This window comes from Schistocerca piceifrons, chromosome 1 (genome assembly GCF_021461385.2).
Source record: "Schistocerca piceifrons isolate TAMUIC-IGC-003096 chromosome 1, iqSchPice1.1, whole genome shotgun sequence".
Classification (NCBI taxonomy): Eukaryota; Metazoa; Arthropoda; class Insecta; order Orthoptera; family Acrididae; genus Schistocerca; species Schistocerca piceifrons.
The window spans coordinates 684459908-684484230 of NC_060138.1; the positions used below are offsets into that span (position 1 = coordinate 684459908).

The 24323-nt window shown below is 41.8% G+C and overlaps 1 protein-coding gene across 1 annotated transcript in view; it reads left to right on the forward strand.

Annotated features, from left to right (window-relative positions):
* Positions 1 to 24323, forward strand: part of LOC124709385 (neuronal calcium sensor 2) — a 672737-nt gene that overhangs the window by 34685 nt on the left and 613729 nt on the right. The window lies entirely within an intron of this gene.

Consider the following 24323-nt stretch of genomic DNA (forward strand, 5'->3'; position numbering starts at 1 on the left):
GTACAGCAAATAGTTCAGGAGATATGACGACAGCCGGCCAGTGTGGCCGAGCGGTTCTAGGCGCTTCAGTTTGGAACCGCGCGACCGCTACGGTCGCAGGTTCGAATTCTGCCCTGGGCATGGATGTGTGTGATGTCCTTAGGTTAGTTAGGTTTAAGTAGTTCTAAGTTCTAGGGGACTGATGACCTCAGATGTTAAGTCCCATAGTGCTCAGAGCCGTTTAAACCATTTGATATGACGACATAAATAATGAGATGAGGCAAAAACGCGCTTCTGCTTAAAACGGAGCGTAAATTACCTATCCTATAATCATCCGATATTTCATAATGAAAGCACTTGTCGAGATCCAACAAACCTGAAGCATAATTTCAATCCTTTTCTAAAAAATTTTTCACTTACATGCTTTTAACGGAATTACAGCGGAATTACGATTGCTGCAGTGCATCCGGAAGAACTCGTGGCCGGCCTCGGCCAGCGCTTTATACCGATTCCATATAAAAATGGGCGCTTCCGATTATTTCACGTTAAGTTCTTCACATTTTAATGTTACTGATCGTTAATTTTTTATCTAAAAATTTATAAAAGTTAAATACGTTTCGTAAAATTACGTAAACAATTACTTCGTTATTTGCTTACCTTGGAAGAATACTTAACAATGGAATGCATCATCATCACCATCATCCTCTGGAGATCGGGAGCAGAAGAACTGGAAGTGAATGGCCGAAAATATAACTGCACTTTCTTCATGCTACTGAGCATATTTTGAGTTGGAACAAAATTTTGCATGAGCAGCTGCTCCTCATACACTGGCTGCAAGCAAACATCCATTCACTGCGGAAGTAACGAGCCTATTCCTATTTTTCAGTTTTATAAGATTCATCTTACTGAAAACTCTTATCACAATCAGCATTTGAATGTGGAAGAGATAAACATGAGAGCGCAAACACTGGTAAGGCTGGGAATTCTCTCTCGCCTAATAAATTTTGATGTTAAGTATGTTCCCCCAAAATACTTTCAATTCTGAACATTTATAATATTTACGTCTAGTTTTACGATAGGAAATATCCTCCAGTCGGCATAGATATGTTGTAGACGCTTGTCATCATCTAGAGACTACTCTTGGCAAACTTTTGCATAAGAGGTATAAGAGGGGGAGTTTTGTATAAAAGAGCTCTTTTAGGAGTTAAAACTGCAAGCAGTGGCAAGACGTCATCGTCAAAGTTATATCTCTCTTCCAGTTGTGAGCATTCCATCTGCATGAAATTTTTACATCTGCGGCAAAATTCTTTCATAGCGTCCCGTTTATTATATATTTCTGGTTTATGAATTGCGTTCTGAGCTTCAACTCCTAAATACATTTGGCTGTCAGTAAGAAACTTTGGCCTGTTATTGCGGTCAATGTCAATTTATTGGTTACGACATACTGCCTGTGCACGTAGCAAAGCAACATTTCCTTCTGCCCTTCAACCATCATTTCATGTAAGTCAATAACAACAATTTTACCACTCTGGAAATAAATAATATGTGAATTGCGGTAAAATATAGGTCAAAAGTAAATGAAAAAGTTTTTAAAAAATTGTCATAGGGATCGGTGAATTCCTTCTCCCGCAGCCAGCCTCTGTAGGTATTTAGAATCAAAATAGAGACACAAAACTTTCCACTGTTCTAAAATTCTCACTACAGCTGCTCACGAAGATAAGTCATCTTGTCTGTGGTGGATGCAACAACTTATGATTTTTGATCTACATACTTTTGGAATCTGTCACTTAGCACTAGCTTTAAAATGGACATCAATGTTCCTAGCTAGGTCCTCACAACGTTTAGGAAGACATTTGCAAGCGTAATTGGCATATATGTGAAGCGAGTGACATACATTTGAGATAAATTAGTCCTGGACATTTTTCAGCTAACCGAATAGCAACAGAGTTTCTTGACCGAATCATAGAATTACAGATATCAGAAGCAAATCATATAATACTGTTTTCAAAATCATTGTACTCGAAAAGTGAAAGCACTAGATTAGAATAAATGTTTTCATACTGCACCTTCGTTTGCCTTATCATATACACCGAGCTTAAAAAAGTTTCACAAACATTCCAAAGTTTACGTTCAGTTTTATGTGTGCCCTTATCAAAATATCTAACCACGACACACGACGTTTTAACAGATCCTACGTCTGCTGACTTATCACCTGAACATTGAATTTTTTATGTCTCAGTTTTTGTGCAAGTTCGTTCTAACGGCTCTCTTCTGTCACGTTCATTACGTTCTGGGAACATTTGGTGCGACGCGCAAAGGTATAGCGTCGGTGATTTTAGAATCAGGAAAACATCTCTTAACTACACCCACCATGTGATCTACAATATTGAAAGGAAGATTGTGTTCTGCCACGAATCCTGCTAATTTAATTTCAGCAGTGTGAGCCTGATTATTTAAAGACGCATCAGTTGTAGCTGCTTTCACAAATGTACTCAAAACTGTCTAGCTTTCATATGACATCACCTTCACTTTCTGACATAATTTTCACTTCAGAATGTTTTTAACACATCCCAATCAAACGTAAAAGTTACGGTACAGATTGTACATCTAGCCCTTTCAGAAACTTGCAAACTTAAGTGACAACAGTGTACATAGCGTATCACAGTTTGGATTCCAGAATGATTGCTCGACTGAGAATGCTGTTTATAGATTTACTGTTGAAGTAGTAAAAGCGTTAAATAATAAAATATCGCCAGTTCGTTTTTTCTTTTTTTTTCTTTCCAAGGTGTTTGATTGTGTAGATCAAGTTACTCTCGTAGAAATACTCAAGTTCTGTGGAACGGATGGCTTTATGCTCAGCCTAAGAAACACAATGCAAAAAGTAGTGCTGAATAATTCAGACAGTATCGGAAACATAGAAAATTTAAGTGACTGGAAAAATAAATCACAAAAAAAATCACAAAAGGAGGTGCACAGGGTTAGATTTTGGGTCCGCTCCTATTCCTTACAATAATGAATGACCTTCCACTTAACATTCTAAAAGCAAAATTGGTACTTTTCGCCGGCGATGATAGTGTTAAAATAAATTCCATTAGAGAGAAAGTAACAGAAGACTTGGTAAATGACATTTTTGAAACGATTATTGTTCCTCTGGAAATGCGCTCTCCCTAAATTTTTAATAAACACACTATATTCAATTCTGTACAACAGTTACTCATACCAGCAGTTGATGTAGCAAATGAGCAGGAGTCAGCAAATAGTGTAGAATGATTAAAATTTTTTGATGTGCATATTGATGAAAACTTTATCTGGAAGAAGCGTATTACTGAGCTTCTCAAACAGTTAAGTTCAGCTACGTTTGCTCTTCGTAAAATTACTGATCTTGGAAACAAAAATATCAACCTCGTAACATATTTTGCGTATTTCTACTCAATAATATCTTACGGAATAATTTTATGAGGCAATTCATCACTTAGAAAGTATTAATTGCACAAAAGCGAGCAGTAAGAATAATATTTTGTGTTCACCTACGGACGTCACGCAAACACCTCTTTAAGGAGCTAGGCATTTTAACTGTGTCGTCACAATACATATAGACGCTAATGAAATTCGACATAAATGATCCATCACAATTTGAGAAGAACAGTGCTGTCCATACCTACGAGACTAGAGGAAAAAATGACATGTATTACCAATTGTTAAAGCTGTCAGTTTCTAAGAAAATAGTTCAGTATGCAGCAACAAACATTTGGATCAGTTTCCCAATAAGAGAAAATGTCTGACAAATAGCAAAGCAAGTTTTAAATCAAATTTTATATCATTTTTTATGGACGACTTCTTCTAATCCATTGACGAATTTCTACTCAAAAACTGGCAGCTATATATAAAGCGTAGCTTTATGAATAGAACTAAAAATAATCATGTGCTATGTAATGTTACCGCTAATCATGTATACATGTTATAAACTGACGCATCCTACGTCATTTCGATAAAAGAATCGTTCAAATGATATATGGAACGTGTAACTAACCAACTACTACTTGTAAAGGCGTTGCATCGTTCTCATCTCTACTGGTCTTGCTGTTATAGAGGTGCACTGGCTTGACGGCAGCCATACATCTTGCGTTTCCCTCCGTCGTGGCCAGTAAGATTACCCACTGTAAGCTCCGGGCAGGCAGGCGGCAGTGACTGATGTGCTGTACAGCGCCTGTGGACATCATACTGTACTGGGGACGGCGAATACAGGTCCTTCCGCACCACTCTCCTGTGTCACAGAAGGTTCCTTTATTTATTTTTCAGTTCCGCAACCGTCGCAACCAACACCACCCCATATTTGAGAAAGAGAACTGTTCTGTAATTAATTTGCATACAATAACCCGCACTCTTCTGACTGATTTGAGGGTAGCTTCAATACCGCGGCTTGCCGTGAATTAGGCGATGTGCGAACCTGAACAGTGTCGTTTTAGTGTGTAATGGATGTGTCACGCCTTTAGGTCCTTTCAACCTTATTTTGTACACACGAATAGCGAGTCGGTACGGGTTCATTAATTAGAGTGCATGGACGTTAGCAGCGGTGCGTCAGATGTATTTTTTTACATATACATGTAAAAAAAACTGACGTAAGAAGATAAATCCCAGTTTTTTTTTTTTTTAAATTGATTCTTGCATCGCTATCAGCCAGTAAACCCACGAAGTTTAGCACCTCACTTACCTTTTGGGGTGCGTTTGGGAGTGGGAGAGAAGTTACACTTATATTTTTAAAATGATGAAAGACAAATATTTAATTAATTTTCAAAGCAATAATTGTCATGTACTTGTATACAGAAATTTCGTTAAACCAATTAATAATGAGTCAATGAGACGAAGAATGCTGCTTGTTTTTAACTGCCTTTTTTATACACGGTTCTGTTTCCGTCGGCGCTCATTTTCAGTCAGGCTTAAAGTACGTTTGCTTCCTTGCTTTTCAGGACAGAAAGAAAGTCATTATCTGTCGTAATGTCATCTGTATTTTACTGCAGATCTAGAGTGTAGTTATCTGTGCAGCTATCGTTGGTGCTGTGTAGGTAATCACGTAAACTCAGCGTAGTTATAACGACACATATTACAATATAACATTTTATGTGTACGAGCACTGACTGAAGGCTGTGCATACGAAAGTTGAATTTTAATATGTGTCGTTATAATGAATCTACATGACTATCTATACAGCACTAATGATAGACGCGCTATTAGCTGGAATCTGTATCTACAATAAGATCCAGATGACATTACGACCGATGCTGAACTTGTTTCTGTTCTGAATTATTTCACGCCCACGCGGCATAATCATCCCCACTTAATCGAACCTATTCCTTGCCTTTCCTTTCATTGTTACCGTATTTGCACATTGTAATGAATAGTACTGAAATCATAAAGCTTTCTATTTCTAACTACGTCAATATTTCGCAAGCCACCTGATGATGATGATGTGTGCGTGTGTGTGTGTGTGTGTGTGTGTGTGTGTGTGTGTGTGTGTGGAAGAGGGTACTTCTGACACCACTAACTGTTTCTCTCCCCCTTCCCGGTTCCATTCGCGAATGGCACGTGGGAAGAGTGATTGTCATTAAACCACTAGCTCTAATTTTTTCAATTTTCTCGTTGTGGTCATTTCGTGAGACGAGTGTGGGAGGAAGTTAAATGTCGGATTCCTTACTCTGTGGAAGGAAACTGTTACTTTTATTTTCTGGATGCTAATACAATAATTACAACAATTTTCTCTATCCATGTTTTACAGTACATGAACTACTATTGGAACGACTTTAGCCTTAAACACAAAACGCTGTAACTGGCTTTTTTACGTTTCATTTAGTTCCACGTCATGGTTGCATTTAGGTTTAGGCTCTTATTCTTTCATGTTTGTCGAACACCAGTAGTTGTCAGTTTTACTGGACTGTTAGTTTCTTTTTATGGGTAAACGAACCGTAATGTTAGTGAACGATTTCCTCCGAGAGTGGGTATACAGTATTTTTGTTGTGAGGCTATGACGCAGAACACTTCAAACGTCGCTTAGCGAGATCCAGTCTTAGGATTTGCTTTTGCTCTGTCCGCGCAGTCACGTTTTTCCTACGTCGTAGCAACGATGTATTTATGTGTTCCCGCTTAGGGAACTTGACGCTAATGATAATTTTATGTGATACTAAACCGGCTGTTGCGTATTATGTGTACCCATTTATCTTGGTGGCCAGTAGGTAATCATTTTTTTTCCTCTCTCCAGAAATGAATTTATTTTCCTCCTGTTACAGGTTAATATCACACTTAACATACAGAACGAGCAGGTAACTCGTCGTTCAAGCGTTCATGGACTTACGGCGTCTGTATATTTCGTGTAACATCAGAAAAATAGTTTAAGAGGACTGAAACTGAAGTGGCTTCATACGTAAATTTTCATGTTCGTTGAAGGCCTTTTTTTTTTTTTTTTTTTTTTTTTTTTAAAAAAAAAAAGGGGGCCGTCATATATTCCTTCAGAATGCAATACTGGGCAAAACTATAAGTTTCCGTACTTATATCTCTGGAAACCAAAACCCATTGAGATATGGGTAGTTTTTGGTTCCGACGAGTAATGCGTGGTAGTCGATGGTTCTGTTTACAGATGTGACAGTATTCACAAGAGATGACATAGTAAATTACCACACTACGCACGTGGGCCGGCCGGGGTGGCCGGGCGGTTCTAGGCGCTTCAGTCTGGAACCACGCGACTGCTACCGTTGCAGGTTCGAATCCTGCCTCGGGCATGGATGTGTGTGATGTCCTTAGGTTAGTTAAGTTTAAGTAGTTCTAAGTTCTAGGGGACTGATGACCTTAGATGTTAAGTCCCATAGTGCTCAGAGCCATTTGAACCATTTGAACTACGCACGTGTGGGTGGATGTAAATCCTTTAGCAATGACGGAGGTGGGGCGTCAAGATCGCTTCAGTGTCAGCGTATGGACTGAAATTGTCGGTGACAGACTCACAGGGCCGTACACTTTACCAAACAGGTTAACAAGTGCTGTGTACCACCGATTTCTGCGGGATGAATTACCAGCGCTATTTGAGAACGTTACCCTTGCAAAGAGTGAATGACTGGCTTACGCACGAGGAGCCACCACCCCCTTTTCTGCGGGGCGTGCGACAGTACCTCACCGAAATGCTTAGTGAACGATACATTGGTCTTGGTCGAGGTGGTCCGGTGGTGTGGCCTTCCCCTTCACCCAACATGAATCCGGTGGATTTCTGGCTATGACGACATTTAAAGACATTAGTGTATGCCAAACACATCAACGGTGTGCAGACGTTACTGGAGTCTGCGAGCAGAGTATGTGACTCAGTCTGAATGGAACCAGATTTATTTGAAAGAGTGCTAGATGCTCTGCGAAAAAGACCTGAAAGATGTATCAGGATGCGTGGTATGCGCATTTAGCCCCTTAGTGTCTACTTCTACGTAACAGAAATTTGAATTGGACGACAGTCTAATCCATACCTCAACAGGCATTGCTTTTCGGGCATATAATTATAGGATCTTCTGGTTTTGACCAATGCGACCTCTTGTGGTAATATGTGACACTCTTTTTAAACACCTTGTATGGAGGCTGTTCTTGTGTTTATCAAGATCTTCTTCATGTTGCCGCTGTTCCCTCGTTATTTCTGTCCTCCAGCTGTATCAATCACGTATAGGTAACACATGATGTGTCACGTGGAATGCACTTACATGAACTATTGAGATGAAAGCTTCCGTTCTACGCGGACGTTAAGCCTGTTATCATTTCACCAGACAGGGTTGATAGAAGAGATAGAGAAGATCCAACGGAGAGCAGCGCGCTACGCTACGGGATCATGTAGTTATCGCGAAAGCGTTACGGAGATGGTAGATAAACTCCAGTGGAAGACTCTGCAAGAGAGACGCTGAGTAGCTCGGTACGGGCTTTTGTTGGAGGTTCGAGAACATACCTTCAGCGAGGAGTCAAGCAGTATATCTTGCGAAGAGACCATGAGGATAAAATCAGAGAGATTAGAGCCCACACAGAGGCATACCGACAATCTTCTTCCCACGAACAATACGAGACTGGAATAGAAGGGAGAACCGATAGAGGTACTCAAGCTACCCTCCGCCACACACCGTCAGGTGGCTTGCGGAGTATGGATGTAGATGTAGATAGTTTGAGAATTCCGTTACTCTGTAAGAGCACAGCCCTGAGAAAACACTGCGACCAGACACAATTTACTTATTCGTGTCCAGCGTCGGGCGTAAGCCAATCTTCAACAGCGGAATATATTTCTTACGCAGTTTGGTTTGTTGCTTATTTAATGTAAGAAAAAAAAAGATCGTGTCACTCATGTGAACAGACACTATTGTTTACTTAGTGTAATGGTATAAACTGGACGTTTATTTTCGTATGAGATATGTTGACTTCTTGAGACAGGCTGCGTGCAGTGTGGGTGCTGTCGCAGTCAACTGACATTTTAAACTATGTTATGCAAAATATGAAAATCTAAATGACAGTTACAGCTGTACCCACCACTTATACAGCTGCTACATAAAGAAGAGAATGCAAAAATAAAACTACACTTTGCTTGAAAATGAAAATACAGTGATGTCTATTTAGAATACTGTTGAATCTAAAAATACACTGATGTAAATAATATGGGAAGTGTATAACAGAGGTTTCATTTCTGTTAATTAGCTGCTCAGCTGAAAGGTTTAAAGCGGTTTGAGTTGTAGGAGCCAGACAAAGATAAGAGTTTCAGTAAGAAGCTCAGATAAGAAAATTTAACGACGAAATAATTCTGTGTTATTGCCATGCACACTCTTGCTGCCACAGAATTTCTGCAGTTTTCCAGTTCGATATTCTGGTTGAACGTTTACGATATATTGTTGAATAGTCGCTGGCTACATCATCAGGTCATGGTGCACCGTGCAGAGGACGTTTTGGCTGGATCTTTACTTTGGAATCTTGGCGGGAGGGTTGCTAACGCGTCGTGTTGGAATCAAAATTGGACAGAAGCGTTCCGAAACAGTAACCGGACAGAGGAACTCTAGCCGTCACTATATTTAATTGATTTTGGGTCTGAATTCTAAAGTACCTTCATTCTTTCCACTGGTAACTCTTCCGCTGCTTTCTATTTCTCTGCTATTTCATTTATTATTGTGCTCTTCAGATTGAGATTTGTAATCAAGACAAAACGTAAGAAAGATTAGAAAATTTTTCTGTTTGGCATAATGTGGTGCAGCGTATACCAGGTGTACCGGTATGAAATGAGCGTCAAGATACAAATGTGTTGATAGGGAACATTTGTTGTGAACGAGCCTTAAGTTTTTTTTGTTTGGTTGGTATGACATCTGTCAAAGATATTTAGTATACATAAAGTCATGGAACAAACAACATCATATGTTTTCATCGTGTTAACAATGTCGCATTTTCTACCAGGAAGTGATAATTTGCTGAAAGCATTAATTTTTTGTTTTCATTTAGAAAAAAATTCTGCAGAGTCGCATCGAATGCTTGTCGAGGCATATGGTGATCATGCTCTATCAGAAGCAACATGCAAAAGATGGTTTCAACGGTTCAGAAATAATTATTTTGATGTAAGAAGTGAAGAACGTGGAAGACCACCAAAAAAGTTCGAAGACACTGAATTGCAAGCAATATTGGATGAAGATGATACGTTTGAGTCAGAAGCAAATGGCAGCAATGCTAAATGTTTCACAACAAACAATTTCTGACCGTTTGAAGGCTAGGAGAAAGATCCAAAAGTGTGGAAAATGGGTGCCACATGAATTGAATGAAAGACAGATGGAACAGCGAAAAACCATTTGTCAAATTTTGCTTCAAAGACATGAAAGATAATCAGTTTTGCATCGAACTGTTACTGGCGATGAAAAATGGATTTATTTTAAGAATCCTAAACGGGAAAAATCATGGGTTAATCCGGGACAACAATCAACATCGACTGCAAAACCAGATCGATTCGGCAAGAAGACAATGCTCTGTGTTTGGTGGGATCAGAAAGGTGCGGTGTGAGCTTCTAAAACCCGGTGAAACTGTGAATACTAATTACTCCAAACAACAAATGATGAATTTGAGCTATGCATTGATCGAAAAAAGACCAGAATGGGCCAGACGACATGGCAAAGTAATTTTTTTACGCGACAATGCACCTGCACACAAAGCAAAACTGGTTCAGTATACAATCAAAACACTTGGCTGAGAGCTGCTACCCCACCCTCCGTATTCACCAGACTTGGCCTCTTCAGACTACCATTTGTTTTCATCAATGGGACACGCATTGGCTGAAGAACACTTCGATTCCCACGAAGAAGTCGAAAATTGGGTGTCTGATAGGTTTGCTTCAAAAGACGAACATTTCTATTGGCGTGGTGTCCACAAATTGCCAGAAAGGTGGTCAAAATATATAGAAAGCAATGGTCAGTACTTTGAATACAATGTTTTTGCTTTTCAGTTCAAAATTAGTGTTTCATTTTCACCAAAAAAAAAAAAAAACGCTCGTTGCATACCGTTACACCTGGTAATCTGATGCGCTGGATTCAGAATTACTGTCATTATTGCTTGCATGGTGGGGGATGAACGGATCCATTTCCGTCGGGAATTTGAATTTACGACATAAATCATGAAAACTAGCAGTGCTGTTTATTCGTGTGCCACATGAGTACCGACTGGCTGTGTAGCGGTGAAATGCATAAACACATACCAGTGCTTATAGTATGAACGTGGAATCGGTAATTCAGCGGAGTATTTGTTTGAACTGCTGTGCAAAATAATCAGTCCAGGTCCAAATAAGGCTAGCGTGATTCTTCTGAAGGGGTGAACTTAAGTGCTTTTTTTTATTTTGTAAATGAAGTTTTCTCCGTGTTTCAACAACGGCTGCCGGCACACAGCCCACTCCTCTCGAAGAGAACTCAGCAGGCGTCCCCATCCGAAGAACAGATCACCATCTACAGTGTCGCAGGCTCCCAGTTCATGAAACACTGCGGAGACGCTGAAATTGAATCCAGGACATAAGCGCAAAGACCTGTTATCGGGACTTTCAGCCACCGCCTCTGCTTTCCCCTCTGTCGTAAAAACAAAGGAAGAATTGTCAACAGCGCGCAACGTACCTGGACGATCAGCCATCCAATTGCTGGAACCCTCGACGGTGCTTAACTTCCGTGATCTGACAGGAACCGGTGTACCCACCTCGACACGGCCGTTGGAGATTCATAAAAATGAATTTCACTTGCTTTTAAATAGGCTCGCCGTTATTAGATAAAATTAAAGGCTGGCTTTTTTAATTTATTGGCTTTCGGGACGTGCCCATACAGCCATCTCTACAGTGGAATGTAAATTATGACGATATGAGCGTAAGGACAACACAACACCCAGTCTCAGAGCGGAGAAAATCTCCGACCGGACCAGGAATCGAACCCAGGCCCCTCGGTTAGCAATCCGCCGCGCAGCTGCCGAGGCGGACATGGACTGACATGAAAATTTTTGAAGAAGAATTTTATGTTGGAAATGTACTAAACCGCTGGTGCGAATGTGTTTAATTATTTTATCCGTCACAGGAAACTACTGATATGCTCCTAGGCTTAGTTAATGTATATAAAATAATAACGTTCTTAATGTCTCTTAGTATCAAGGTTTCGCACAGGAGTTGTCTGAAATATATTCGTCATACAAACCTTTTAGAGAAATTTTAAAATATGTTCTTTATAAGTCTTAAATTATTCCATAGTTTCATATACAAGTGATGACAGCACGTACTGTTAGGAACAGTTTTCCATTAAATTATGGCGATCAGTACCTGAGCACAGTACTGTGCATTATGTGAGATCTAATCTCCATTCTGGAAGAGAAGCACACAGCTGCAATGATGAATCGCGACTAAAGACAGCGGTGATTAATTTGAAAGTTTTTACTATTTACGTCCTGGAAAGAAGCGACGTGTATGCAGAGTTGGGAATAACAATGGATGGTACTTGGTATTCTAGGAGAATGAAACAAAGAGATAGATCTCTGAAGATATGCGCCCCCACCCTCTCACCCCTTCATTCCTCAAGGCTCTCCTTTTAGGGACGCCGACCACGTCCGCGGTTCCGAAAGCCGATACCTGCGGGCGGAACTTGTTCCGCGGCGATCGTTACTGCCTGCCGCCTTCCTCTCCCGAAAACTTGCGGGACGTGTGCCTCCGTTCCGCGCTTTGTCCATCACGCAATCCGGCCATAACCCTGCTGCCGCTTCCCTCCCAACTTGCGTACCGGGTGCCACTCAAGGCGCTGCATTTCACTAACTGGTCTGCGATTGAATAGCAGCGGCCCTGCCAGAATTTCTTCCGAAGGTTAACACGTCGCTACTGTTACGTTCCATTGGTAAACATTTACCATAGATTTCCCTAAACGCAGAACACAAATCACTGTAACCAATCACTTAAGTTGACCTTTCCTACTTCTCACATACATCACCACGTGGGTTAACAATTCATTAATACAGAATTAATATAGACGATTTATGCATGAGACTTTCCTGGGTTACCTTTGGCACTGTCTGATTGAAAAGGACGTAAATCTGTTTAAGTATGTGGCTCAAATTTAGAAGAGTCCTTAGACTACTTAGGCGAGCAGTAATATGAATTTAAATACCTTTAAGCGACTACAGGCCGCCTTTAAGGCGGTGTTTACATTGTATACATTTTGCAGAAACTGAAATTTCGGTTTTATGATTTTTATGTTATATAGTTACTGTGTGTGTGTGTGTGTGTGTGTGTGTGTGTGTGTGAGAGAGAGAAGAGAGAGAGAGAGAGAGAGAGAGAGAGAGGTGGGGGTTTTTACATACCGTCCATCGCGGACTTCTCCCTCCATGTGAGGCTTAGACACATACACCATGGTTTCTCGCAAACAGCAGCAGCCGAAATCGAAATAATTACTCAAAAATAAATAATTAATAAATATAGTACACAAATCAGAAGGGAGACTTTAATGGTGATGTTACTAGAAACGGTAAAATTAAACTTTTTAAGAAGTTTTACGTGTGTATTTAGCAAACCACCTGAATCAGTATTAAGTAAATACTTACATTTACGATCAACATGGTTCCAGACCCAAGATGGCTTCAAACAGGAAAGGCAGCCGCTGCAAGATGGTTCACATGGCTCTCAGCACTATGGGACTTAACATCTATGGTCATCAGTCCCCTAGAACTTAGAACTACTTAAACCTAACTAACCTAAGGACATCACACAACACCCAGTCATCACGAGGCAGAGAAAATCCCTGACCCCGCCGGGAATCGAACGCGGGAAGCGAGAACGCTACCGCACGACCACGAGCTTTGGACGCTGCAAGATGGGACCTGCCACTGCAAAGCAGTGTAGGAACAGAGACCAAACGACAAGGGGCCATCAAGCCAAGGTCACACACAGGAGCACTTGTAACCAGACATACGAATATGAAAATTTGCAACAAAATGATGAGACGACAAACTAATGGACTCCACACACACACACACACACACACACACACACACACACAGTTGTTAATCCTAATAAGCAGATAATGTAATAGATCTCAGATCGAATTTTGCACCAAAGTAAAATTGTATTGTTCCTCAAAATGTATAAAACTGAGTACAGAACAGGTGTTGCATTACCACTGGAACGTAATAGATCTCTAAGATTAAAAAAAGAATGCTTGTTGACAACCAAAGTTCCATAAGCCACACCATACGTTGCGAACACAATGGACCCTCAAACTAAATTACCACAGCTAAATTGTCTATATTACTCTACCAAAATACATGGGGATTACTTATTAGTAGTATTGAAGTAAAATATATTTTAGTAGATGAGTATAATTCCATCTTTGTACCGTACATCAGATTCGTCAAAATGTATAAAAACTGCTTACATTACATCGTAAAACACAAATGCTGATCTAACGATGATTACCAATATAAACAATATTATTCCCACGATGTTGGCATTAACAACATCTTACGTCCCCAGAAAGCAGTTTTAGCTTATTCACCTTCCATCCATACAGCTTGACACACTTGAAATACATTAGGATAAGTAATATGATAAGAATGCCTACCAGTAGCAAATGCTTTTTGTTGGTACACGAAATGTCGATTGTCCATTCCAGCAACAAAAACCTCTGGGACAGGGTAGCTGTTGAAACATGTTTCCTATGTTATCAGTTCACCTCGTCTTGTTTCAGTCGGGAACATAACAAGAATCCCATTCAGTGGAGTAAGTTCATCATTATTTAACAAAGCATCACGGTCCTCAAAGTAAAACTTCAGCATCAATAGGTGGAAGCTTCATTGCCTTGCTAAGAAACTGTGCTTTTTCTTCTCAGCACAATAACCCTATAGTCAAAAACTCAACTCAGTTCGGCTAATTCCAGTATCGAAGTTAGCCAGGCAGATATTGTGTTGACCCCATGATACGGTACTATCTCTATCTTGCAGTACAAAACGATCTTAATCTCTATAATGCTAAGATGTCCCGTAAAACAGTGAAAACTACACGACACCTCCATGAAATAGCATTCTGAATTGTAGTAACACACATTTGTGTAGGTAAGGAACAAGGGTTGCTATGCTTTCAATTAACTGCTTTCAAAGCCATTCAAACATTAAAGGCGTATCCATGCTGGGATACGAAACTTATCATGCAGAAGAAAACGTTTGCCAACTTCTGCTATCACGCAGTGGAAACTACAGTTGCATGCAGAGCTGCACAACGCCGGCTAGAGGGCGCTGTCGCCGGTGTCGTAGTGCCAACCTAAGAACTTGGACCTACGCCGTGGCATCGTAGTTATCAATACCACAAACTCCACTGTCAAAACTGTGCCTCATTTGAGGAGGAGATTTCTGCAGCCAATTATTTCGGACCATCTTGCAACGGCGTGGCGTAGAATAGAAACTACCCCCTGGATGTTATGTGGCGCATCCAAGGTCGGTGCAAAAACTCTCCTCTTGGTTCTGACAACTTCGTGTGCTCATTTTCAGCGCTAGTTGATAAAAGTTTATTAATGTGTCATTACTGTGTATTGCATTAATGGTGGCATCGGTTGGAAGTGCGATGCACTACCGGTGATCCGCTGCAAATGTTGACAGGCTCCGCCGAAACTAATCTTTCTTGATGCGTGCGTGTAATGTTTGCGCGCGAGCGCGGGCGTGCTGGCAGGGGACCACGGCTCGCTGCGGCCGACCCGTGTTTGCGGAGCGCTTCGGGCATTCCAGCCGGCCGCGGCTTCAGCTTCCGCTGACCAGAGCAGTGCAGGGCAGGGTACAGTGTGCTGCGCCCACCCGCCCGCCGCTGTCCTCTCAGTAAACACCGGCACCGATCGCTAGTGGACCGCCCCCTCGGTGCTCCACTTCTTCTCCTCCTCCTCTGTTTATCTTTCCCTCGTGTGCTGTTATATTTTGTATAGATTTTATTGCAGTATATCCCCAGGCCTGTGGCTGTAATAACCTCCCTTTTCTGACATAACTGGCCTTCCTGTCACTTTCCCATCTTCTTTTACAGTGCGATGAAATTTACGTTTCCCAATATCCCGTTTTTACTTTGTCGTTGCTGGACTGTCGTAATTGAATGGAATTGGTAATATGTTGCTATTTTGCTTTTGTTTATTCTCCAAATTATATTACGAATGATATCAAAAAGAGCCGCGCGGGGTAGCCGTGCTATCTAGGGCGCCTTGCCACGGTTCGCACGGCTCCTCCCCCCCCTCCCCTCACCCTCACCCTCACCCTCCGTTGGAGGTTCGAGTCCTCCCTCGGGCATGTGTGTGTTTTGACCTTAAGCGTTAGATAGTTTAAGTTAGATTAAGTAGTGTGTAAGGCTAGGGACCGATGACCTCAGCTGTTTGGCCCCATAGTAACTTACCACAAATTTCGAAATTCCAGGTCAAACAGATTCTGACGTTTAAAGAACTTGTTTGGCCATGCCATGTTTGCCATATTTCTTGACGCCACTTTCAAGATTAACAACCTTAGCGGCTTCGTGGGTAGGCAGGTCCCGGCCTGCATATCCAAAGTTTAACCCTTCAGTCCCCACTTCAGCACAATTTTTTTTTATCTCCATGTAACTATCTCTCAGCAAACGCGGCAGTGAGCAGTTTCCCCTTACCTTCCCTATGAGCGTTGGACATAAGATTGAGTATCGGTTCTACGTTTAGTCACAGGAAAACTGATTTGACGAATGCCCAAGGGTCCAGACATTTGATGTAAACTCAGAAAAATAAAACAATGCTTTTCAATAGATCAAACAAATATGTAGCATTAGCTGAGTACTCGCCGGCTGGAGTAGCCTAGCCGTTCTAGGCGCTTCAGTCTGGAACCTGGCGACCGCTGCGGTCGCAGGTTTCGAATCCTGCCTCGGGCATAGATGTGTGTGTCGTCCTTAGGTTAGTTAGGTTTAAGTAGTTCTAAGTTCTAGGGGACTGATGACCTCAGATGTTAAGTCCCATAGTGCTCAGAGCCATTTGAACCATTTTTGAGCTGAGTACCCAGCGTTGCCTCGGTATGTATTTGTTCAATTCTATTTGCCCATCTCCTTCCTCCTCCATCAACTACCCCTCGTCTCTCTGTCCATCTGCTGCTCTCGCCTCTGTCCATCTCCTCCTCCTCCTCCCCCCTTTTCCAGCTCTTCCCCCCCCCCCCTCCCCTTCTCTATCCACGGTATCACACGCACCGCAATAGCAGGGTGCTGGTTCCTGTCCCCACAGTATTTCTTTCCAGGCAGTAAGTTATATGTGTACAATGTTTGACTGAAGTCAACCCAAGGGTTTATGAGAAGTATTCTACCAGCGGCTTTGATCGCATTCGCACTTGTCATGCGTATTTCACATATCTTTAATGTATTTCACACATATTGCTACACACATTTCATCTGTTTCTCTAGCGAATTTCGCCCTGCAGTTAAGTTTTGCGAAGCACACTGTTCATGACATCATACAGGGTGGGGCCAGTAAAGGTGGATTGGACGAGTGGGTACCATTTGTGGCAGCATTAACGGAGGAGGAAAAGACCTACAGTTACTTCCAACAGGTCCGCCCCTGGTAGCTGAGTGGTCGACGCGACAGACTGTCATACCTAACTGCCCGGGTGCGATTGCCGGCTGGGTCGGAGATTTTTCTCCGCTCAGGTACTGGGTGTTGTGTTGTCCTTATCATCATCACTTCATCCCCACCGACACACAAGTCGCCGAAGTGGCTTTAGCTCGAAAGACTTGCAACAGGCGAACGGTCTACCCGACGGGAGGCCCTAGCCACACGGCATTTCCATTTACTTCCAACAGGATGGAGCAACTGCCCATACAGCCGGTCGAACTTTATAGCACAGTTTCACAGTCGCCTCGCCTGACGGAGTTGTTGGCGGAGTCAGTCTGGTCACGGCCTCAGCTGACATCCCTGGTCACCTGTTGTGTCAGTGTGCGGTTACTTTGTCTGGGAAGCCATCAAGGCTAAGGTGTATCACAACAACTTTCGTAGTCTCTAAGAACTACAGCGGAACATATCGGATGAGACTGCAGCAATTCCAGCAGTCCAGCTTCTGTCCGCGTGCAGCAGCTTTCTGACCAGCGCCCAAACGCGCCAAGAGATGAATTGTGGTCACTTTCAACATATGCTGTAGTCACGTTAGTACTGTATTTCCTTTCTTCTGCTGTGTTTCTTTCTACCTTGGAACACATTGTGTACCGCGATTCGTCATTCCACACAACATTTTTCCACTGTTCAATCCTCCAATGTCTACGCTTCTTACACCAAGCGAGGCGTCGTTTGGCATTTATCGCCGTGATGTATGGCCGCTCGACCATGGAATCCCAAGTTTTCTCACCTCCCGCGTAGCTGTCATAGTACTTCCAATGGATCCTGATGCAGTTTGGTATTCCTGTGTGATGGTCTGGATAGATGTCTTCCTATTACACATTACGACACTCTTCAACTGTCGACGGTCTCTGTCAGTCAACAGACGAGGTCGGCCTGTAGGCTTTTGTGCTGTACGTGTCCCTTCACATTTCCACTTCACTATCACATCGGAAACAGTGGGCCTAGGGTTGTTTAGGAGTGTGGAAATCTCGCGTACAGACGTATGACACAAGTGACACCCGATCACCTGACCACGCTCAAAGTCCGTGTGTTCCGCGGCGCGCCCCATTCTGCTCACTCACAATGTCTAATGACTACTGAGGTCGCTGATATGGAGTACCTGGCAGTAAGTGGCAGCACAATGCACCTAATATGAAAAATGTATGTTTTTGTGGGCGTCCGGATACCTTTAATCACATAGTTTATGCCACATTGAACTGCAGACAAACATGTAATTGGCAGTGTGAACTGGTTTACAGATCAGAGGAAGACATGCACGGTCTTCAGAAAAGACTTGTCGAGAGAACCGCTGAAATGGCTTCCTTATTACGAAAATCTGTTTCCAGTAAAAGACGCGTAACAGCATTCATGATTTGCGTTCTTCTTGCGCGATTCTAACTTTTCGTGAAACAGATTTTTGAATGGCTAACTGAGAGAGTTCATCTGATATCATTCTTTTCATTTGTATATAATACAGTGTAGGATAAAATTGTATTTTGGGATGTTCATCTGTGTAATTCTATTTTAAATAATATTTGTTCTAATGAAGCCGGAGTAAACAACGGAAAACCAACTTTGTTTTGATCCGTTGGGGTTGATCATATCACATATATCTCATTCAGTGTGTATGGAAATTGTTTTTGTCCAAACGAGATAGTTTCTGTATTGATGGAACACTTACGATACCAACAAATTTTATTGATCATGATTTTGCTCGAACGCAAAGCAGGAATCACCTTTCACAGTTGAAATGCTGCCGTCTTCCAGATTTCTTTCTTTACATACTGCCCACCAACTAAAGTAGGGACGTGTCTCCTACATCATGTTCAACCGTCTGTTGGACTCAGACATTTTGCACAGTTACTGCAACGGTTTTTTGTGTCTCGTAGAAGATTCGGAATACTCCAGCGAAACAAAATTTCAGGTTGATTGCCAAACGTTAGTTTGTATGATATAGTTTTTACGTCTCTGTGGTTTCTTATCAAAATTATATTACTAATTTTAGTAGTCTGAAAGCAGCTTGAAGTGGCCGTTAGGAGGGGATACAGTCGTCGCGTAACGAGGCCTCCGCCAAGCACTACGAGAGAGACACTATCTGTTCCTTTCCATCTCTCAGCAGAATTCCCTTCGGGAAATGAGAATTTAGGTGGCGTAACTTCAGCCTCCTCAACTACGCATTTCGTTATTGCGTCCTGCAGCAGGACGAAACTGCGATGACACCATGTGGGGTTTCTGATTTTAGCATTGTGAGTAATGTATGCAGTGTTATCCTGGTAACGGTTTGATTTTCCGCAAGCAATCAGTTTCTACACCGTCGTTTAGTTAAACAGACGCTTCAAGAGAGAATTTGTACAATACGCAGTGTTTGCTGTTAAAATTTAAGCAAGATAGAATTTACTTTTCAGGTACAGCAAGATCTGTTGTACACGGATAGTTTATCCGAAATCATGCTGGCACTTTGAGAGAAGTTTCATTTCCAACTGGAGCGTCATAGTGTTAGAGCTTAGAATCTGTTCTAGGATCCTGTAGCAGATGGATGCAAATCATCCCCGTAACAAACACAGATGATGCTCGCTCTTTCTAGTCGCGCGCAATATCCGCAAGAGGTGCTCGATAAATACCCTAACGTAAAACAAATCACAGAACCAGAAAATAATTAATTTGGAGCTGTTAAATTTCGCCAATACATTTGTCTGGTTAACATATTTAAGTGATTAACACTGCAAGATCGCAGGTTAATGTAAGTGGGAGATGAGCAATTGCATATGTGAAATGGTTAAAAACTCACGCAGGCCCCAGTGGCCGAGCGGTTCTAGGCGCTTCAGTCCGGAACCGCGCTGCTCCTACGGTCGCAGGTTCGAACCCTGCCTCGGGCATGGATGTGTGTAATGTCCTTGGGTCAGTTAGGTTTAAGTAGTTCTAAGTCCTAGGGGACTGATGACCTCAGACGTTAAGTCCCATAGTGCTGAGAGCCATTTGAACCATCTAGTGACCAAACATTCGTGCGACCTCCGCTGCCAGCAATTATCGTCCGGCCATCCAGATACAGGTTTTCGCAATTTCCCTAAATCGCGTAAGGCAAATACCGGGATGGTTCCTTTGAAAGGGCACGGTCGATTTCCTTCGTTGACCTTCCCTAATCCGAGCTTGTTCTCAGTCTTTAATGACATCGGGACGTTAAACACTAAACACCTCTTCCTCCAAGGCAATTGTAGTCTGTAACACAAATTGCAAGTCTTGAGTGAAGATAATCGTAACAGAATCACAGCATGCGCTGTGTAGCCACCATACGACTGACAGCCAGTGAGTTTTTTATGCAACAATAGGAAGATTCTTGGTGTGCTGCAAAACAGACTTAGTAGCTTAGTTTCCTTTCTCGCTGCTCGAATCAGCCATGAAAGACTTAGGTCAACATTGAATGGAAAGCAAAGCGTGGTTTCACTTCGAAAGACCGAATTGCTCTTTGATGTTTCTTTTATGTATGAAATCTGTTATTTTCCAGCCGACATTCCAGTGTTTTTGAACAGAATGTCTAAGAATGACAGGGGTCGGAATAGCACAGTTTAGACATTTACATTCACGTTTGTTGTAACATTAGTTAGATTATTAGCTGAAAAGAAGCAGTCATATTGCGAAATGATGATGCGAGCTTTCCTATTTCTCCAGTTTCTTTCCTTCCATCACTGCGCCAGTACGATGTAAGTTAACTGCCTTTGCGCCTCCAATAAAGTTTGATCTGAGTCATGCAAGCAGGACATTAGAAATAATGCGAACATAGCATGTCAGTGAATGCCGAGTCGCGAAAATTGTTTCGTGTCACGAGGAGCGATCATTGCGCATAATTTCCAGTGTCTATTCTTGCGTTATGTTCCATAAGAAGCAAATCGTGTAGCCGTCGTAAATCACGGGGAGAAAAGCGTTAGGTATCTTCTGCGACTCCATTACAGGATTACCAAAGCATGGTTATTTGCTCCTCTGGAGACAAAAACACTAAGTAAATAAAATTTTTATTGAAAGGCGTGTTTTCTCAGCAGCATATGAACTCTACCATGGATCAGTTTTTTTATGTTAAATAAACTTGGTGCGTCTTCCTAGTATATCGACAACTGTATAGTCTTACTCCATATATATACTAATTCAACACAACACTGCCTACAAGCGGACAATAGACACTACAATATTTTATATGTATATGCTGTCATTGCACAAACCTCTTGCAGAATTTAACGGTGGCGTGAAATTTTGGATTAAAAATTTTAAACAATCTAACTTTAAAAAAGTGGAGTATAGAAATCGTCAATTAAACATTGACTATTAATTAATTACACTTAATTATTTCAGAAAAAACATGTACCTGATTACGTTGAGTGAGTAGTGACATACTGATACCCATACAGATTTAAAACGTCATAGTTCTGTATGTGATTATATACTATTGCACAAATGTCCGCCTGCTTAGCTGAATGGTAACATGCTTGCCTCCCATGCAGTGGCCCGGGTTCGATTCACGGCGCTGTGTGTTGTGTTGTTCATCCTCATCACCGGCAGGCGAGTCGCCCAGTGTGGCGTCGACTGCAATTAGGCCGGCAATGCCTTGCGATCATTTCTTTTTTGCACAAATATGCCCTGTAGAGGCAATAAACAAAAATGTTCAAATGTGTGTGAAATATTATTGGACTTAACTGCTGAGGTCATCAGTCTCTAAGCTTACACACTACTTAACCTAAATTATCCTAAGGACAAACACACACAGGCCGGCCGCGGTGGCCGTGCGGTTCTAGGCGCTCCAGTCCGGAGTTGCGCTGCTGCTACGGTCGCAGGTTCGAATCCTGCCTCGGGCATGGGTGTGTGTGATGTCCTTAGGTTAGTTAGGTTTAAGTAGTTCTAAGTTCTAGGGGACTGATAACCACAGCAGTTGAGTCCCATAGTGCTCAGAGCCATTTGAACCATTTGAACAAACACACACACCCATGCCCGAGGGAGGACTCGAACCTCCGCCGGAACCAGCCGCACGGTCCATACTGCAGCGCCTTGGACCGCTCGGCTAATCCCGCGAGGCAAGCATTAAACAATGACTTAAGATACCACTATAATATGTACAAGAAAGATGTATTACCGTAAGGAAGCAGAACATCAAGTTACGTGATAAAAATAACTGTCGAACAAATTACATTAACAGGATTCATAACCAAAACGATGAATGCACAGTACATCGTTACTCTACATCTTTCATCATAGTTGACTTAGCCAAAAAATGTGTATAAACGAGGAAAGTTATATAAAAATAATTAAAAAGCATGCACAAAACCTAAAGTTTACTACTGAAGCACTCATTTGAAACAAATTAGCATAATACAGCAAATACACTGTCCATTGACAGCCTGCTTTAGTGCAATGTTAAGTAGGTAGTGAATTACCGCCTCTTTGTTGCACTAAGTCGTTAAAAGTGCAAATTTAATAAGAGATTTAGTCATGAAAGTGAACTTGTAATGAGAAATACAAATATTGATGCTAATGAGACTAGGTGTATATACAGGGTGTTAGAAAAAGGTACGGCCAAACTTTCAGGAAACATTCCTCACACACAAATAAAGAAAATATGTTATGTGGACATGTGTCCGGAAACGCTTAATTTCCATGTTAGAGCTGATTTTAGTTTCGTCAGTATGTACTGTACTTCCTCGATTCACTGCCATGATTTCATACGGGATACTCTACCTGTGCTGCTAGAACATGTGCCTTTACAAGTGCGACACAACATGTGGTTCATGCACGATGGAGCTCCTGCACATTTCAGTCGAAGTGTTCGTACGCGTCTCAACAACAGATTCGGTGACCGATGGATTGGTAGAGGCGGACCAATTCCGTGGCCTCCACGCTCTCCTGACCTCAACCCTCTTGACTTTCATTTATGGGGGCATTTGAAAGGTCTTGTCTACGCAACCCCGGTACCAAATGTAGAGACTCTTCGTGCTCGTATTGTGGACGGCTGTGATACGCCATTCCCCAGAGCTGCATCAGCGCATCAGGGATTCCATGCGACGGAGGGTGGATGCATGTATCCTCGCTAACGGAGGACATTTTGAACATTTTCTGTAACAAAGTGAAGTCACGCTGGTACGTTCTGTTGCTATGTGTTTCCATTCCATGATTAATGTGATTTGAAGAGAAGTAATAAAATGAGCTCTAACATGGAAAGTAAGCGTTTCCGGACACATGTCCACATAACATATTTTCTTTCTTTGTGTGTGAGGAATGTTTCCTGAAAGTTTGGCCGTACCTTTTTGTAACACCCTGTATAGCAGCTCAGGTACAGTCATGCCCACAGTTAAGTAGATGACGGAGAGTAGTTTATGGTTTAGACACAGTAAAATTGACATGGGTTTACGAAACAAGTGTTATCATGACAACATAGCAAAAAACTCAGATTGCATGATAAATAGAAAAAATGTTTTTTTAATTATTAGAGTAAGATTAATGATACACAATATTTGTAGTAAATGTAACTGTGGCAAAAAGATAATCCTAGGCATGAATCATGTGTAATTCTGGGATTGCATGATTATCAAAGAAAAATCTAATTGGCGTGGTTCTTTATCTCACTATCCCAATGAGTGCATTGATGTCGCATATGGGTACTTGAAAATTATCGTTTAAAAAGCTAGCTACTTCGCCACATAGTTTACAGGCTACTTATGCAATAACATTTCCATTTCTTTACATAACGTGTATTGATCCATTCGCATACAGGTGACAAAGAAAAACTAACATTTTTAATACATCATGAAAGATAATGATCGATCTACTGCACTGTACATCACTAATTACTCTGCTTTTGAAATCGTACCTATATGTTGAACTGTACTCCGTACCCAATCACACAATTTCTTAATTCAATGGGCTGCGGCATCGACACAGCTCGTACTAAAGAACACCTAATAAAAGCGTCGTAAACACATCACTAGATGCAGTTCTTGTAATACCCTGCCTTAATGTGAGCCACACACGGTTACACCATATCTTGAAGCAATGGGATTTGTCATCCACGCCGCAAGGGAGAAAGACGCATTGTGGTGTGTGTAACAGATATTTTCTAGTACCGTGGTAGCGTCATAACAACTAATCCATGCGCGCCATTGGTTTGCACTGTATACTGCCCAGTGTGACGCCAGCATGGAAACACGACAGCAAAATTACTTCAATATTATGAACAACACACAGCGGTGCTGTGTGTACATG